Raw genomic sequence first — 18,246 nt, 5'->3', positions numbered from 1 at the left:
CTTTGCCCTGATGAAAAACTACTGACATCTTTATTCACGGTCCTGCAGCTTCTTTTCGCAATATTGTGAGTTAATGTCTGACCTTGTCTTTTCATGTTACAGACAACCTCTAGTGGCTCATGGGGAATACTGTCAGTGTCTGGCACACAGGTGGATCAACTGCTGTATAAGATAATGTATATTTAGATCTTCCTATCCATACATTTTTATTTGATGAAATAAGGTGTCATTTAGTAAATATTGTGCACTCTTTAAAATCTTAGAAGTCCTGCTTTTGGCTTGAAATTTTCTAAGCTGTTGAGTAAAATATTATTTTGATGTGAATCAATATTTGTATTATGTGAATACTTTTCTGTGGCGTCCTTGAAAGAGAAGGCTGGTATTATTGTAGATTTTTCTTACTGTCAACAAATCACCCTGGCTGTGTTTCTTAGACTCAAACTCATGTTACTGAGGATGTAAATCTTCTTTAAAAAAGCACCGGATGCTTTAGCAGGTATCAACTAAATGTAAATGTACATGGGGGATTGATTCAAAATAAACTACGGTGCCCACGTTCATCGTAATAGGAACATGTCACCCTCTGCAACAGTGTGCCTCACTGATGTAGTTTTTCGGACAACAGTGGAGCTCTATGACACGGAGAAGGAAGATAAATCGGGCTCTGCCCAGTCGGTGCAAGAAAATGTTGGCATTGTTTCTGCAAACCCCGAGTGCATTACATTTGCTTGTTTCGTACATATGTAAAAGTCATTCCTCAAGAACTGCAGTTAGTAGGGGAGAGCGGGGTCGGTTGGTACATTTTCGTATCTCCACCAGAATTAGCGTTTTTTTAAACACGGGTAGACCCACTGAAAATAGGCTGTAGACTCCTTTCCCATTGCCAGTAGATCAGCGCTGTGTACACGGCTCTGCAGCAGATGAGTATACTTCTGTCTGTGTTTTTTTTTTTTTTGGTGTGTCATGTTCAGTGTTGGGCAGTAACGCATAATTAGTAACGCCGTTAGTTTTGGCAGTAACTAATACTCTAACGCGTTAGTTTTTAAATTCAGTAACTCGGTTACCGTTACCAAACGGTGCGTTACTCCTTTATTTTTTTTGGCCAGGTTTTAAAACGGCGCGCAGCATGCAGTATTCCTTCACAAACTGAAGTTCGCTTTCACTAAAACATTTTAGCCCTAAACAAAAGATAGTCAAGTCAGATAGAGGTATATGAACAATTCTTACCAGAGCATCTTAATGAAACACGTCTCTCACCATCTCTGAAGTCACTGTCGACCTGCTGGCCTCACCACAGAGCTGTACATTAAGCGGTAACACTTCTGCAGATTTTTAGTCCCAGTAATGTTATATCCAGTGACATGATATCCATTGTTAACCTGAGGAAGCTTTTGTTGTGGTGGGCGACAGACTGGACATCATCATGTAGCTCTTCAAATGTTCTCTTTAGCTAATTTTCCATATTTGTATCCAAGTTCTGTAGTTGTAAAACGTTTAGCTGCCTGACAGGGAGTGACTCCACTGTAGAAGATGACTGCATGTTTCCTATACCGTTCAATTGTTATGTCAAGTTGTGGTCTAACAGTCCCTTGGTTAAACTCCATCCGCTGTCGCTTAGGCGATGTAGCTACGAGCCAATACAGTTAGGAAATGTTTTGGGCTGCAGGGTTGACTTGGCCAGATCAGTAAACGATAGAGAGGAACATAGCGGGCAGTGAAAATGTTACAGCGATTACTTTTTATTCAGTCTCTCTTGCAAACTCGGTGGACACTAATTTGGATTAATGTGTAAGTGCTGCTTGGGGAGAGACAGATCAGCACACTTTAAATTTTACTGTGACAACTTTGAGTTTTTATGTGACATACACTTTTAGTCATGAGTGGATCTTCAAGTGTTTATTGCGTATGAGTTATGTGAATGCCAAATCCCAATTCTCACCCACAGAAAAAAAAAAAGCACTGTGGAGCGTCGTTCCTGCTGGGTACGGAAACACTAAACCCCTCAGCTTGCCTGAGAAGGACTAAATGCACAAAGCTGCTATTTTTAAATATCCCATGGAGAGAGACTCACTGCAGCCTGTTTTATTTTGTTCTGAAAATGTTGGCATGCAGCCTCGTTCTGTGGACGATAAACGAGGTGCCGACTTCCATATGTGTCACCGGTGATGAGGAAATACAGCGAGTGCTGGACAGAGCAGTGAGTGACAACAACCCCGCCCACATTTAAGAGCACTGTCTGCAGTGGAAACGCTAAACTGACCTAGGGTCTAGGTACCATGTCTGAAGGGCCACTTTTGGTTCCAAAGGTACCATATTGAAAGTTTTTGGTCGAAAAACAGTTGCTTTTAAACTTGCTTAAAAGGCCCAGCTTCAACTGTCCCAACCGACCCCACTCTCCCCTATTAAAACAGGAATGTGAAGTTGCTTTTATCCATGCAGGAATAAATGGTGTTTTTCCTTTGGATTACTCACAGTAAGGGTGACATTATTTCTGGAAAAGCATGTTACTGTTGAATTTTATAAACATTTATTTTGAGCACTGCAATTCCATTCACCCCCACTGTATTGGGATGGAGGCATAAATGTCTTATTGGATATATCAAAACCTGAAAACCGTAACTATCTGCATGGCTTGTAAGTGAGAACATGCAAACTAATTATTATTAGTATACTGTAGAAATTGTGTTGCTGTCATTAAATGTTTTTATACTGTTTGTAACATCTAATTCAAACATATAAAAAAAATGCATCTGAATTTCCAGCACACTGTCGTGACTGAACACTTCAACAGACAGTCGGCCGGCGCTCACTCCCAGCCGCATCCGTGCTGCCTCTGAGAGGAAATATTAGGCCGAAACATCTCAGGCGTGATGTGCCTATTAGATTATTCCAGAGACCAAACAACAGAGCTGGGAGAGGAGGCAGCGGAGAGGGTGGCAGACTGGGAGCAAAGCCTCTCTGAGCGCTGGCAATCAGGTGGTATTAGGCTCTACCAGTTAGAAGCATCAGTGAGGCAGACACAGCTCGGTGTGAGCTGTACATGTGTACATACTCTCAGCCATCATCCCAGACACAATAATGGAAAACCAGATACCTTATCAAGCTCAACTGTCAGGCTTGAGGCCGAGCCGTGGAGATTAAGTGTGGGATATGTGTGACGGTGCGATGCATGTGGTCGGGAATTGGGGTGGGAGGAAGTGTATGTGAGTGTGAGTGAGAGGATAGAGGGATTAGTTGCAACTTCCTGAGGTTTGGTTGCAGAAGAGTCCCAACTGTATTATGTCTGCTTTGTTACAGAGACAGTGCAGCATGGTTTTGTTCTCTTTATCCTACTGGGAGATCCTTAGAGTGTTTCTTGATTGACGCTGGAGATCCACCCACTCCGGGTTGCTAATGAGAAAACCCCCGAGGACACAGAAATTCAGCAGACATTACTCCCTGACCTTTGTGAGGTTTGCTGGGGACGCCGCAGCAATGCGTTCATGCAGCCACGGCGTCGTACGCGTGTCAGGCTCCTCGGGGCTCCGCTGGGGGACGGGGAGTAACACTAGGGAGCCTCGTTATGTGCGCAACATCAAAACGAATCAGGCTCCGTCCGCCACCCCTCATCTCAGGCCCCCACTGCGGGCTGCAGGGTGAGTGTGTGGAGGTAATGAGACCGTGGTGCTCCTCAGCCCCCACCGCCACCTCCACTGCGAGACACTAACAACTACTGGTGCCCGGGGGATGTCCGTGAGATAGGCAGTGAGAAAAAGAAAGAGTGAAATGGGGGGAAAAAAAGAGTGTGAGAAAGAAAGAGAGAGACCAGGCAGTCCACCTAACCAGCTGAAGTGGAAGTTATCCTTATGAAGTGTGTGTGCGTGTGTGTATGTGTGTGTGACTCATGCACTGCCAGGGGTTTTCAGAGGTCTTGAAGGAGCTGTGCCAAGTTGTGTGGAAGTTTCTCTTGTTGCCAACAGGCGCTGAGCAGTCAAGCCTCCTCCCTGCAGTCACACAGAAAGCATTTAGGGATCTTTGTTAATGATTTATTCATGTGCACGTAAAAAAGCATTGACTATACAAAATTTTTTGGTAAACACTGCATAGATTTAGAGGCATCTTCCTGAGTGTCGTCTCTCTTTTTAAACTGCTCGAGAGCACCGACAATCTCAGATCACGGATGTCACAAAATGTCTGCAACTGGAAAAAGAAATGAGGTTTTTACTTGTTGGAGCACAGACCCAGAAACACAATCTCGAAAAACATCAAGCCCCGAGCCTGCCTTTCTTCCAAACAGATAATGCATGTTTGTGCCAGTAGCAGGCTTGATTACTTCAAGGCTCCTCTCTCTGGTCTACCCAAGAAAGCCTTGGCTAACCTGCAGATCAGCCAAAACACAGGAGCATGTTTGCCAACCAAGAACACGCAGTTCTACTGCTGTTACAGAGTAATAGTTTCTTGTAAGTTTTAGAATACATATGATTATTCTGTTTTCGATTTTTAGGTCAGTTGCTGGACTCGTGCCAGTACATGTTTGTAAAGATATACTTTGCAGGATAAAAAAAAACAATGTATAGATTCATACAAAAGTAGTCCCCCTCAGTCATCACTTACCACCCTAAGAAGTATGTGGAGGTGTATTTTTCTGCAGAGACTCTCCCCTTTGCCTGGATTATTTTAAATTTCCTTGCTCTGTGTTTGGGGTGTTTATGGGTGTGTAACCCCACAGCACTCCGGTGAGGCCTGGGCTTTGAAAAAAGGCAGCAACCAGGTGCCAAAGTGTAAGCAGCAGGCATCCAAGAGAAATGCAAATATAGCAAGGTGAAATGTTAAACGAGAGTTTATCTGGGGTCGGCTTTTACTTCACTTTCACTGCTGAGTGTTTCCAAACAGTAACCTGCATAGTATACCTGAAGTGACTTTTAACAAAACTAAAAGCCACTGAGGGGTGAATGGTTGTTCTGGATGTGTGTTCTGGGCTAAGAATAAACCATGTCCAGTGTGTGTTATCTCTTTAGATTTGGCGATCCATTTATTCTCAATTCAGTACACACATGTTCACCATAACATGGAAGGGCAACAGCATTGTCCATATTCAAGCATTATTCCATTCAGCAAATTCTGTTTTCCACACTGATACTTCACGCTTTCACGACACACTCATGTAACACGTTTAAAAAAATGTTTGCTTCCCATTCCACACACCTGATTTCCGCTACCTGGAGCTTACCTATACGCACTCCACACATGAATGCTCCACCCTGTGTTCAGTTTCATAACTGCATATGTATATTTATATCTACCTTGTGTTTATCCATCCATCTATCCATTTTCATCCGCTTATCCGGGGCTGAGTCGCGGGGGCAGCAGGCCGAGCAAAGCACCCCAGACGTCCCTCTCACCAGCAACACTTTCCAGCTCCTCCTGGGGGACCCCAAGGCGTTCCCAGGCCAGATGAGATATGTAATCCCTCCAGTGTGTTCTGGGTCTACCCCGGGGCCTCCTACCAGTGGGACGTGCCTGGGACACCTCCAGTGGGAGGCGCCCAGGAGGCATCCTGATCAAATGCCCAAACCACCTCAACTGACCCCTTTCGACAAAAAGGAGCAGCGGCTCTACTCCGAGCTCCCTCCAGATGTCCAAGCTCCTTGCCTTCTCTTTAAAGGATAACTTTGGTATTTTTCAAACTGGGCCCTATTTCCCCATGTGTATGTGTGCGTATGATTCATAGGTACAACTCGTTCTAAAATTGGTTCAGTATTGAGGGAGGCGGATGCAGCCGGCAGCCGCGAAACGAGCTAAAACGGTAGATATGGGGGCAAATGCGTTCCGTATAAGTTTGCGCATTAAAAGTGCTTTTTTTTCGCCACTGACCGGTTCAGATCACCAGTGCTATCTCTGTAAATAGCATGCTAAGGTTGGAAAATCCCTGTAGTCATGTCTAGTAAATGTGAATGTGGGCATAAAAAGAATTACTATATTTAAATATACCAAAGCATAAATTATTGTTTAGATTTCACACACTTTGGAGACACGTTCAAACAGACAACTGCATCTTCCTCTATCGATTATATCGTATAATTATGAATTTCTACTGCTGAAAAGGAAAATAATCAAACATTGTTTATATAACATTACCTCCACTGTGTCTGTAGCTCTCTCTACTCGTGGGACAGCCGTTTTCTTGAGGAAGAGGTGTTTCGGGATTGGATGTCTTCTCTTCTTCGGCTGGCAGTAGTCATCTTGGGAGAAGTGAGCACTGCAGACCTGGACAGGAGTGTTAGCATCCATTTGTAGCACAACTAGCCACAACTTCAGCATCTCGCCGTCCGACAAAGGCAGCCTATGAAAGCTGTACGGGGTGTTGCGCGACATCCTGTTCTTGCAATTCGGATAAGCACAAACACGAACCATTGTTTTCAATCGATGCAGTAAAACTCTCAACTGTACTCCGGGACAACCAGCGGCACTCTGAGCGGCGCTCAGCATGGCTCCTCTGTTTTCTTCCGGCAACAAGCAAAGCTCTCGCAAGATGACGTCACACACAGCCCAGAGGAAGTGAAAGGTCAGGGAAATGCTTAGTATGCTATTTACAGAGATAGCACTGGTGATCTGAACCGGTCAGTGGTAAAAAAAAAAGCACTTTTAATGCGCAAACTTATACGGGACGCATTTGCCCCTGTTACCATTTTAGCTCGTTTCGCGGCTGGTGGCTGCATCCGCCTCCCTCAATACTGAACCAATTTTAAAATGAGTTGTTCCTATGAATCATACGCACACATACACATGGGGAAGTAGGGCCCAGGTTGAAAAATACCAAAGTTATCCTTTAAGGCTGAGCCCAGCCACCCCACGGAGGAAACTCGTTCCAACACTTGTATCTGTGATCTCATTCTTTCTGTCACTACCCAGAGCTCATGACCATAGGTGAGGGTTGGGACATAGATGGACCAGTAAATCGAAAGCTTTGATTTCCGGCTCAGCTCCCTCTTCATGACAGACCAGTGCAGCACCCGCATCACTGCAGAAGCCGCGCCGACCCACCAATCCATCTCACACTCCATTCTAACCTCACTCGTGAACCAGACCCCGAGATACTTGAACTCCCTCGCTTGAGGCAGTAACTTGGAGGTGTTGACTCTCATCCCAACTGCTTCACCCGCGGCTGCAAAATGCCCCAGTGCATGCTTGTGTTTAGATAAGGATAAAATAAACAAAAACTACTATGGCTCCAACAATACCTTTAAGACATTTTGACTTTTGTTTATTCATGCAGAGTGAAAGCCTATAGACCAGAACAGCACTGCGTCATCACCAAGGCCGGTCGCCTTCGGGGGGAAGAAATGTGCTGGCAGGTAAGAAGAGAAACGGGAAAATGGGTTAACGAAGCGGGTTAACGAAGGCTTTTACACAGAGATTTGGGGCACAAATAATAAATGAATAATCACTGTCAGTGTGGTGAATGGCTAAATGACACTGGTGACAGTTACTACTAATGGATAGCTAAGGTTAGCTTTAGTTGGAGGCTGCCTGATCCCCGATCTTCTTTCGGCTGTTTCAGGGAACCTCCAATAAACCAGCAGCAGATGATCACAGTGTTCATGGAGGCAAATAGTTAACATGGGAGTTAGCAATGTAGCTTGGTCTTAGCACATGTAGGTCTTTCTATACAAGGAGGAGGAGCTTAAAATCGATTCTAAATGTAACAGGAAGTCAGTGCAGAACAGCTCAGACCAGCTCAGTGGTGTTTTTTGGGAGGTCAGTAAAAAGTGCTTTACAGTAGTCAAGTCGGCTTGAAATAAAGGCAGGAATCAATTTCTCTGCATCTTTTTCATTTAGAAATAGTCATACCAAACCAGCAGCAGATGATCGCAGACTGTAGCACAGTCACACAGAGTAGCAGCATCAGACTGTCGCCTCAAACTAAATCTCAGTTGAGATCAAACAGTTGGCTGTTATCAAGTTTGTTCACACTTAACCTAACGATACCCGGTGATTCAATCAAATATGTCTAGATGATCAGATAAGCAATAGCCGGTCACTGTGTTGGATGGGGGAAGATTAAAAGGGCATGATGGCAATAAACCTTAATTAAAGACAGAGATTTTGTGGCTATGATAGGGGGAAACACAGTGGGACATTAATATCAATCTTAAATCAGTCCAGTGAGTCCAGACTGTAGATAAAGGAAAAAGAAAAAGGAGAAAATGGCAAGGAAACATGGTCTGATCATTGAACTCTTGAATCAAGGCATATGTTGGACCCTGATAACTTATAGTACAGCTAAAAAAACCTCAATGTCAGTTATAAAAACAGAATTGTTACGTGAGGAAAATACTTTTGCTTCTTTCAGCTATGCAGAAGATGCTTTGAATCCGGCAAAAAGGTAAGTAAAATGCTTCATTTGAGACTAAAAACAACAAGAAAATTGCCCCAGTACGCTTCTAGCATCAATGAGAGAGATGGATCCTTGGTTTGTGATCAAAATCAAATGATTCAACAAAGTTTTAAAACACATTTTATAAATCAGAATGTTGTTTGAGTGACAAGGAAATGGAAGACTTTTTCAGAGAAATAGATTTACCAACCCTCTGTGAAGAAGAAAGGAATCATTGGAGGCACCTGTCCTGGAAAATGAAATTAAATCAGCTATCAAATCCCTTTCAACTGGTAAAACACCAGGCAATGATAGTTATAGAGTGGAAGTGAATGAATGTTCCCAAGACACTAATTTATTACAGTATTGCAAATGCTCAGCTTCAGACTTGTCAGAATTATTATCCAAACACAAGTCAAATTGTGTCAACATCTACAGGATCTTCTGTTTTCTATCTTCTGTTTTCTAGCCCCCAAAAAGGGACGCAGCCTCGATGTTTTGCGAAGTACCTGTATGTGCCGGTCTGATCTGTGGAGAAACAGGGTTTAAAGTCTCTGGGGCTGGTTGCACAAAGCACTTCACTGATTTTCCTTTAAATCTGATAAGAGAAAATCGGTTGCACAAAACGTCCTAAAGTCTTCTCATTAAGGGTTCCTTAAGTTTTATACTTAAGGATTTGCTCAAAGTTCATTAAACCATTGCACAGAGCACCTTAGCAACCAAAGTAAGAAAAGGTACCTCTGACTGCATCTTAAAGGCAACATGGCTGACTTAATGGCGATCGGTGAGGAAAATGAAGGAGGCGTCTTGAGGAGAACTTGATGGAACCCTTAATGATGAGCAATTGATTTAGCACTGTAAATTTGATCGGTCAATTTATGATTTGAAGTTGGAACACTCAACTTTCCAAAACTGCACTCGCTAAGCCCTGTTAAAGTGAATGATTGCTCTGTTGTTTTATGCAATGGGATCTTTCCAAATCAGTTATTGGCGAGGTATTTTATGTACACAAGTCAACGGTGTGCTGCGACATTCACACAGTTTCAGACGCCCAAACCAGTGGCGGCTGCTGGTCTTTCAAACAGGGGAAGCTCACTTTAAGTTTGCATCATAAAATTTGTCATATTGTAGCGAGGCAGTAACTTATAAAAGGAACATTTAAATGAAGCCTTTTTTCAACCACACTCATGCCATAGAACCACAGCGAAACACACCTCAAAGATTTTCAGATGCGTTTAAACACCTGAACTGTATTGTACAAACGGTGAAAATGAGCTATATCGCTTATGGAAATAAGGAACTCCGGACAGCACTCCACATGGGACTGAGCTTGAAATGTAACGATGCTGGTGTGTATTTCCAAAGCACTGTCAATCACAAAGGGGTTCAGCCTTTTAGACAATTCCTCCAATCATCATGCAGACACCGAGCGTCCTCTCCCTCCCACTGCTCCATTAAGTCCTAGAGAAGCTGAGCCTCCCTGGAAGTGACGATTTTGTCGCATTTATCCAATGAGTGTCTCGCTTTGCTACGTGAAAGAAACCTGCTCAGCGCTGTCTCATAGGAATGCTTGGAGGCTCCGCGTCCACCATGCTGACACGAGAATGTATGACAGGGAGGTCGCGTTTGAAAACTGGTGATAAATAGCTGACGTTTGAACATCATAGTCATGATGTGAAACGCATCCTAGTGTACGTTTAATGCAATGTGAATTCTTATTTTAATGTGAATTCAGTAGTGCATATTTGACCATTTCTTCTATGAAATTTTAGGGGAAGTTCGCCCCTGGTGCAAACGTTGCAGTCTCTTCCCACGTTTGTTGCTTCAGGTTTGGTGTTATTTTCTGATCAAATTTACTTTTCAGTTTGTTCTTTCTTATTGAACTCTTCTAGAAATGTGATATTTTTTCTTCCTTGAATCAGTTTGGTTTTTGTGTCTTCATATCTTCTGCCATTATTTTTATTATTGGGCCAACATTGTTTGAGGATAGCTGCGATAACAGGGAGGTTATCACAAGCACACACTCAAGCAAACAAATGGTCTCTGTGGAAATGGCAGAATTTTACTGCTGTAAAATCTCTTTCAGCACAGTAAAGGCCGTAATGTCTTTCCTTGATTAAGGAAACCTTTCAAGAGATTCTGTGCAACACCCTTAAGTAATTTCCTCAGCTAAGGGAAATACTAAACTTTAAGTGTCAAACTTAAGGTGCTCTGTGCAGCTAGCCCCTGGAGCATCAGAATCTGTCTGTACTGTGCTTATTTTTATGGATGTTATCATGATTACAAATTTCCAATATATGAATATTATTGTTAACATTTGAGGGGAAATTACACCAAGGAATATACATTTTTGTCTTAAGTTGCCCTATAACTTGAGTCATTACTGTGGGAATCTTCTCTGTTGCTAACTGCCATCCCACATGAAGTGAACACAGCGCTGGCATTTACATAATTAAAAGGTTGGTTCAGCAAAGTTACAAAAAAACACATTTTCTCACTGCACCATACAGATAGTTATATAGGGTGTTTTTGTCCAAGTTTTGAGACATATGTCTCTGAAAAATTCCTGCCTAAACCCCAAAACAATTAAGAAGAACGGATTTTTTTTTTTTTGTGTTCAAAGAACTGACAATTTAAATGCAACATGCCTTTTCTAGAATCTGTGTCTCATGCTCAACAGAGTTACTTTTTACCTAAGAAATCAAATCCTTCTTATGAAAAGAAGCGTGTCTGTCAGGTCTTAACTTGTATTTAACTTCTGTCTGTGAAGGTCACAAAGTTGGATTTGTTTTGATTTCTTTCTGTTTCCTCTCACTTATTGTTATTCTTTTCAGAGAGCAAAAGCCGATGTCTCTTGGTGACTAACTCTTGGTGCAACTGGTGCTTTTGTTTATGTCATAATTAGTGGGCAGGAGTCTGAGAGGCAGAGATGGCACTGAAAGCCATCTTTTGAAAAATCTTCCCACATGTGGTTCGTCGTGTGTTTTCCTGGGGTACGGCTCTGCTCGTCTGACAAGTCATTAGACGTACATTACAGTCGAATGCAGTGGCATTTATACAGAGCTGTACAGGATGTGGCATTACAGCATATTCATTACAGTCAGATGAATCTCTGCATGCACCAGCACGGATCAGACATCATGTTATGTTGTGACTATCATGAAATCACACAGTAAGTATATTTAATGTTATATCCATGATAATATGATCAGATTATGTAGATCCACCTCTGACCTGCATTTCAGCTTGATGCTACCTGTAAGTTAGCTTTCAGTCAGGCAATAAAAAGTTATAGTCTAGACTTCTTCTATGCAATATTACAGTATACCAGAATTGATTATTTTTAAAGTTATTTTGATGCATGCAATTGCCCTTGTGGATGTCATTTGGTTTGAGATATGAAAGAAAGACCAAACAAAGCATGAGCCTCGACCAAAACACCACCTGTTTGTAACATTTAAGTGTTAAGGGCGAACAAACAAAAGATGCTCAGAGAGAGATGTCGAAGGTGGAGCTGCTACAGTTGTTGAATAATTCACATAAGTTTTTAACAGGCGGCGTGGCAGTGTAGTGGTTAGCACTGTTGCCTCTCCTGGTTAAGACCCAGGGTGGGGGAGCCATGTTGTTCTCCCCGTGTCAGCGTGGGTACTCCAGCTTCCTCCCACAGTCCAACGACATGCAGGTTAATCGGTGACTCTAAATTGTCCGTAGGTGTGAATGTGAGTGTGAATGGTTGTCTGTCTCTATGTGTCAGCCCTGTGATAGTCTGGTGACGTGTCCAGGGTGTACCCTGCCTCTCACCCAGTGTTAGCTGGGATTGGCTCCAGCCCCCCCGCGTCCCCCAAGAGGATAAGTGGTTACGGAAAATGAATTAACGAATGAAGCTTTTAACGTTATTAACCAATGCCCACAACTTAACAGATGAAGATTTCTTTTTTTGTGTCATGCACACAATCATGTGCCAAACCCTTGTGGGTTTAGAAGACACCATTACATTGCAGTGATCAATCCAAAGTACACTTTAAGCCCTGTTTTCACCGAGCAGTAAGATACGGTTTAATTCTGTTTGGTATGTTCTTTTTATGTTTCCACTGTAAAAAGTTGTTGATGGTACCAATGGAACCATTCTGTGCCTTCCCCATTTGGGGTACCTAGCACATAGATCTGGTACCAAGAGGTGGAGCTAGAAACACTGCAGTCCATTGATTGGTCAATAGAGTGTGCCAGGGCTGACGTCAAAACCCGGAAGTTTAGCATCGCGCTGGTTCTCGGAAGAGAAAGTGAATGTGATTTTTGCATCGCGTTTTGGATTATGTCAGAAAATAAGCTCTGTGGCTAACACAAGTTTATGATACAGGTTCTTTTCAGCGAGATAATCTTCACATATGAACACCTTTCATACTGCATATGAAGCTTAAATGCGATCGCCAGAAGTAAAAAGCTAACATTAGGCTTTAACGGACTACATGACTACTCCGCGGTCGCATGACTCTTGACGTCACCACCACTAAACTTTCAAATGATTTCGGCCGCTTTATTTTAAAAACATTGTATAATGGGGAAATCGGACTGTTTAATTCAATTCAATTCAATTCAATTTTATTTATAAAGCCCAATATCACAAATCACAATTTGCCTCACAGGGCTTTACAGCATACGACATCCCTCTGTCCTTATGACCCTCACAGCGGATAAGGAAAAACTCCCAAAAAAAACCCCTTTAACGGGGAAAAAAAACGGTAGAAACCTCAGGAAGAGCAACTGAGGAGGGATCCCTCTTCCAGGACGGACAGACGTGCAATAGATGTCGTACAGAACAGATCAGCATAATAAATTAACAGTAATCCGTATGACACAATGAGACAGAGAGAGAGACAGAGAGAGAGATGCAGGTAATAACAGTAGCTTACAACAACATTATTGAAAGTAATAATATTATAGTTATAGTTCTGGCTACTGTGGTACAATATGTTGAAAGTATATATTAATATCTGACAGTATACATGTGTGACAATAGTCATATGTGTATAATAACAGTAGAAGTATGACTAATGAGCTAAATAAGAATCTGTAATGGCAGACTGCCAGCACTCTCGCCTGTTCGGGGTGATGACGTTTAATGTCCCCGACAGGGTTTGTAGTCGTATTGAGCAACTTGTTAGCAACCGCCTTTTTCACGACACTTTAAAGCTTCAACATTCACAAGTAGGGTATTTACTGACGTGTTTTATGTCGTAGAACAAAACCTGAAACTCGCTTAAGCTTTTGTTAACCACAGACCTTATTTGAGGCATTTTACCAAAATCCCATTCAAAAAACGTATTGACTTTTAGACGAGAGAACCGGAAGTGCTAAAAGCGCTAACGGAGTTCCGGGTTTACTGGTATACTCTATAGCGGACGGTAACTCTTGCTGAGGGCTGAGTTGTGGCTGGTTTTGAGGCTCATGTTAGTCAGTTTTACATATATTAGTAAACTGTAAATATAAATTGCATTGCCACCCCGTCACATATCCACAAATTAAAAACCCAGTTGGGGCCAATCAGGGATCTGCACCGTAGTTGACAACGTAAGCAGCCAATCAGGGACTGCGTTGTCGTTGATGAAGCTTGCAGAGCAGTAATGGTGGCTACCAAAGCAACAAGCGCTAACTCTCACAGCAGAGTAAGTGAAGTTATTTGCAGAAATAGAGTCAATAACAACAGTTAAACAAGAGAAAGAGTATGCTCTTGTGGTGTTTGTCACAAAAAAATACACTTTGGCTGTTCTTGCACCTGGATTTGGCAAAAGCTTGATTTACCAACTGGCTTCATTGGAGGCGAGTACTCCCGCCCACTGAAAGTGTTTGGGGCAGCATCGAGTCCGAGCGAGTGTTGAGCTCACATCATCAGAATGGTACCAGGCTACAAAACTACCACGGATACTTTAACAGGCATTAAGTGTTGAAATTACAAAATATATGTGACCAATGTTATGCTGTCTGTAAACTGAGTCTATATCACCTTCTCACTGTGGAGACACCAGTGGGTCCCAGCGCTCAACTGGAATAAAACCACTACGTTGCCTTGGCAACAAAGTTTGATGCACCAATCAGATTTATGTTTTTTTACAGGCACAACTCAACATTGGCACTGATGAAGCTGTCCAGTCAATGTCTGTTTTTTACTCCTGATTAAGATAACTGTTATAAAGAGATAATTTTAATGAAATGTACCAGAAATCACAGCTAAGTATTTGCTTTTTTGCAGGTAATTCAAATTTATTGATTTGCTTTTTTATCTGTCAGATTCTAGTGTATCGTATGAGACACACACAAATGATGTCAAGTGCAGGTTTTTGAACCTGGTTGGGTTAACTTGTGTTGTTTTGGGTCCAGTCACTCATTTTGAACCAGGTAGATTTTGGCTGTGCTCTAATTTCAGCACAAATTAAACCAGTGAACAGGAGGATGTGTCTCCAGCAGCATGTGGCACAGCAGCTCAAGCTGTTAGCAGCTGAACAGGCGCAGCTGAGGAGCAGTCTCCCTGGGTCTCAGGGGGCTCGTGCAGCAGTCTGTCTGTCCTTACCTATTTCACTTCTTCTCTGCTCTCTTTGGGGACTTCTCCTGTTAGTGTAGTGTTTGCTGTAAGAGACGCGTCTGCCTTTCCATCTGTGCCCAGTTTGAGAGTGAGCTAAACTGCAGTCAATGTCACACAAGAAGTTGCTGAATTATTAAGAGTTCCAGATTTGCTGTGCACTGCACATCTTTGATCCATCTGTTGGAGGAGCATTCATATATGGCAAAGTGTACCTGCTGCATTTGCTGGCAATCTGTCGCGGATCAAAATTTGATGGTTCATACATTTGTTGTCACCATAAAGAAGTTTGGCTCTCATTGTGTTTGACTCGCAGCGAGCTTTGCTCCCGTTTTCAGTGTTCCGCGGTGGCACTGGAGGTAAAATCCTCTTAACTCTGAATATTTTAAAGTAAGCGAGCTGAAAGACCATTATGCCACCTTGGCCGGCACTTATTAAAAATTTTCTGAAACAAGGAGAACGAGATAATAAGACAGACAGAGAGAGGGAGAGAGAGACAGAGGTGTAAAAATAGCAGCCCACTAACACCTTCCTAATCATCTGGCCCATTTCCTCAAGGTGATATGGTATAAAGGTTAGTGCTGTATATCCTCACTAAGAGCAAGGGGACATTGTATCACCTCGGGTTTAATCATTGCAGCTTTAATCAACAGGTTTTTATTAAGTGAACGGCCTTTGTAGTACAGGAGCTGTGGGGTACGTCTCATGTCATCTTCTGACTGGTTATTATAGTATATAGTACACAGTATAGTACAGTACGTCAGACTGTCTTCCTGTCAGTGTGAGCTGATATGGCTGAAATGTGATATGTCAGGGTGTCTACAGGTATAAGACCTTTTCAAGCTAATTTCTGACCAAATTTGAGACAGATTTTTGGACAAATCACCCTTTTCTTATTTGAGCATTAGTATAAAACAAAATATTAAGTTCAATAGTAGGTTTAAGAATTTGTAACAGCAGAAATGTGGCTTTCACACAGAAGAGCTTGACTCATTCTGACATGAAGAAATTAAAAGATAAATGAAATTTGATAAAATGTTTATAGCAATTAAAACCTCACAAATTAAAATTTAAGACTAATGACATTTAGGGCCGAATATTTATAAAATTGAATTTAAGACATTTTAAGGCTTTTTAAGGACCTGCAAAATATTTCAAATCATGCGATATTTCAGCCCCTTCTCATTCCCAGCTTGTTGAATGTTGCTGCTTTGTCAGTGATTTTGGCGTCAAACACCAGCGCCTCTTTACGACTTGGTTGCCATACAAAAAAGTATCTCTTCCCTTACTAAATAAAACATTGCTAGTAAAAATAGTACCATTTTCCATCAGATATAACTGGCTAAAGAAATTTGTAACGTTTAAAGTAATTTCCAGGAGATAGGAATGTCCCAAAACACAATGACTAAGTGGTTATGGTGCATAGCCGCTGCCACTGCCACAGCCAGCGACCAGTGTCGCATGTCTTAACACTCTTAATTAGCCATTATCCAAGGGGCATTCTCAGGGGCTTAAAAATGAAGCCATTGTGAAAGTGCCAAAAACTGCAGTTCATGTAACGGCCACTTGAGGCTGGCTCCAAAACAGAGTAATGGGCCCTCATGTTAACATGACCAACTTAACAGCAGAAATAAACATGTTTACAGCCTGGTACAAAAAAATACTTTGGTCTCTATCTCTAATCTAAACATTAATGACAACTGTTGTGTATATTTAAGGGCAGGGCCGCTTGAGTGAGAGGTTGTCTGTGAGGCGTAGCGACAGTCTATGAGTCAGAGCACCAGCTGCTCGTCCAGATATGGTCACTTTTGGCTCTAAAAAAAAAAACAAGATGGTGACAGCACAAATGCCAAACTTGAGGCTGCAAAACGGCAGCCCGTACACCAACTGGTGATGTACGGCATAGGCTCTGCCCCTACGCCGCACCCTACGCCATAGCCTGGCGTGCACCTCCCTAGAAATGTAACTGTACGTCATAGTGATGCAGACCTCCTGTCTGTTTTTGTAAGCTGAAACCATTTCCCTCAGTGGAAAGGAAGCTTTTATTTACTTTATTTTCACAGGTAAGAAACAATAAATTGTGAAGACAATAAAGCCTCCACAAAATCGCATTTTAAGTTGTGCAGGATTTATCCTGGCTTCATATGAGCGGAGGAAATCTCTGCTAGTCGCTAGCTTAATTTATATAATGTAAAATGCCCCAGGTTTATGCTAATAACATAAGCATGTCACATTTGTTTGGAAAATGTGTTTAGTATAAGACAGCTCACAAAGGTTGTGAGCTGTCTTATACTAATGGAGCTGAATTTTGTAACATTAAATTTGTTAAATGTTGCTGTTGTCCCTGGCTTCATATGAGTAGAGGAAAACTCTGCTAGCCACTAGGCTAATTTATACAATGTAAACTGCCATAGGCTTGTGCTAATAACATTAGCATGTTGTATTTGTGGGAAAAAATGTGTCCAGATAAAGACAAGTCTTTGTCTGTGAATGCTGTGAGTTATAGTGAAGCTGATTTGTGTACTTGTGTTTGAAATTGTCTCTATTAACCCATGTTTAATGTGTGTTTAATGTGTGTGTTTTGAATCAGTTCAACTTTACAGCACTTCACAGAAACACCATCGCCATCTAGTGTTTTGGAGGTGTAACTGCAGAGTGACACAGATACACCAATGCACAAGTATAAATGCTCACAACAGCGTAGGCCACGGCGTAGGCTCTACATAGAGCTGATGCACAAGTATAAGTCCATCTTAAAGGAGCGGCATGACAGCACCAGGGGCTTTCTGAAAAGTTCAGAGATTTTCAACTAGCAGCGCCTGAAGCAGCCGTTCAAAACAGGCGGAGCGCTCTGACATAAGATGCTGGGTGCAGTGCTTTTTCTCAAGGCCACATTTGGCCACACTCGATCTGTCCCTATTGGGAACAATTAGAAAAAAGACGCCGGCACTGAAAACAAACTATGTGGACACAAGCCCTCAGTGTGTATATTTATACACTGGGTAAAGATTCACATCCATTCATTTGATTGATTGTTTGGGATTCCAATTGACAGCATTGTAATCCGGCTTCACCCCCCAAATAATTCAAACCGATAATGTTTGTCAGAAAGAAAAAGAGTAGAGATAATAATTGCTGTAGCTGCACTAATGCTGGGACTGTTCTGGTATTGTGCTGTAGTGTGTTGTGGTGGGTGCCTCCCAGTACGCAGGCTCTTTGCTGTGTTCTGTGGCAGACTTTGTACTTGACATTTCCATGATTCATGCCTGGTGTGATGGCTGGCCTGGAGGCTCACAGAACCTTTACTGAGACAGAA

The sequence above is a fragment of the Epinephelus lanceolatus genome, chromosome 6 (genome assembly GCF_041903045.1).
Source record: "Epinephelus lanceolatus isolate andai-2023 chromosome 6, ASM4190304v1, whole genome shotgun sequence".
Lineage (NCBI taxonomy): Eukaryota > Metazoa > Chordata > Actinopteri > Perciformes > Serranidae > Epinephelus > Epinephelus lanceolatus.
Note: the sequence above shows the minus strand (reverse complement) of the source record.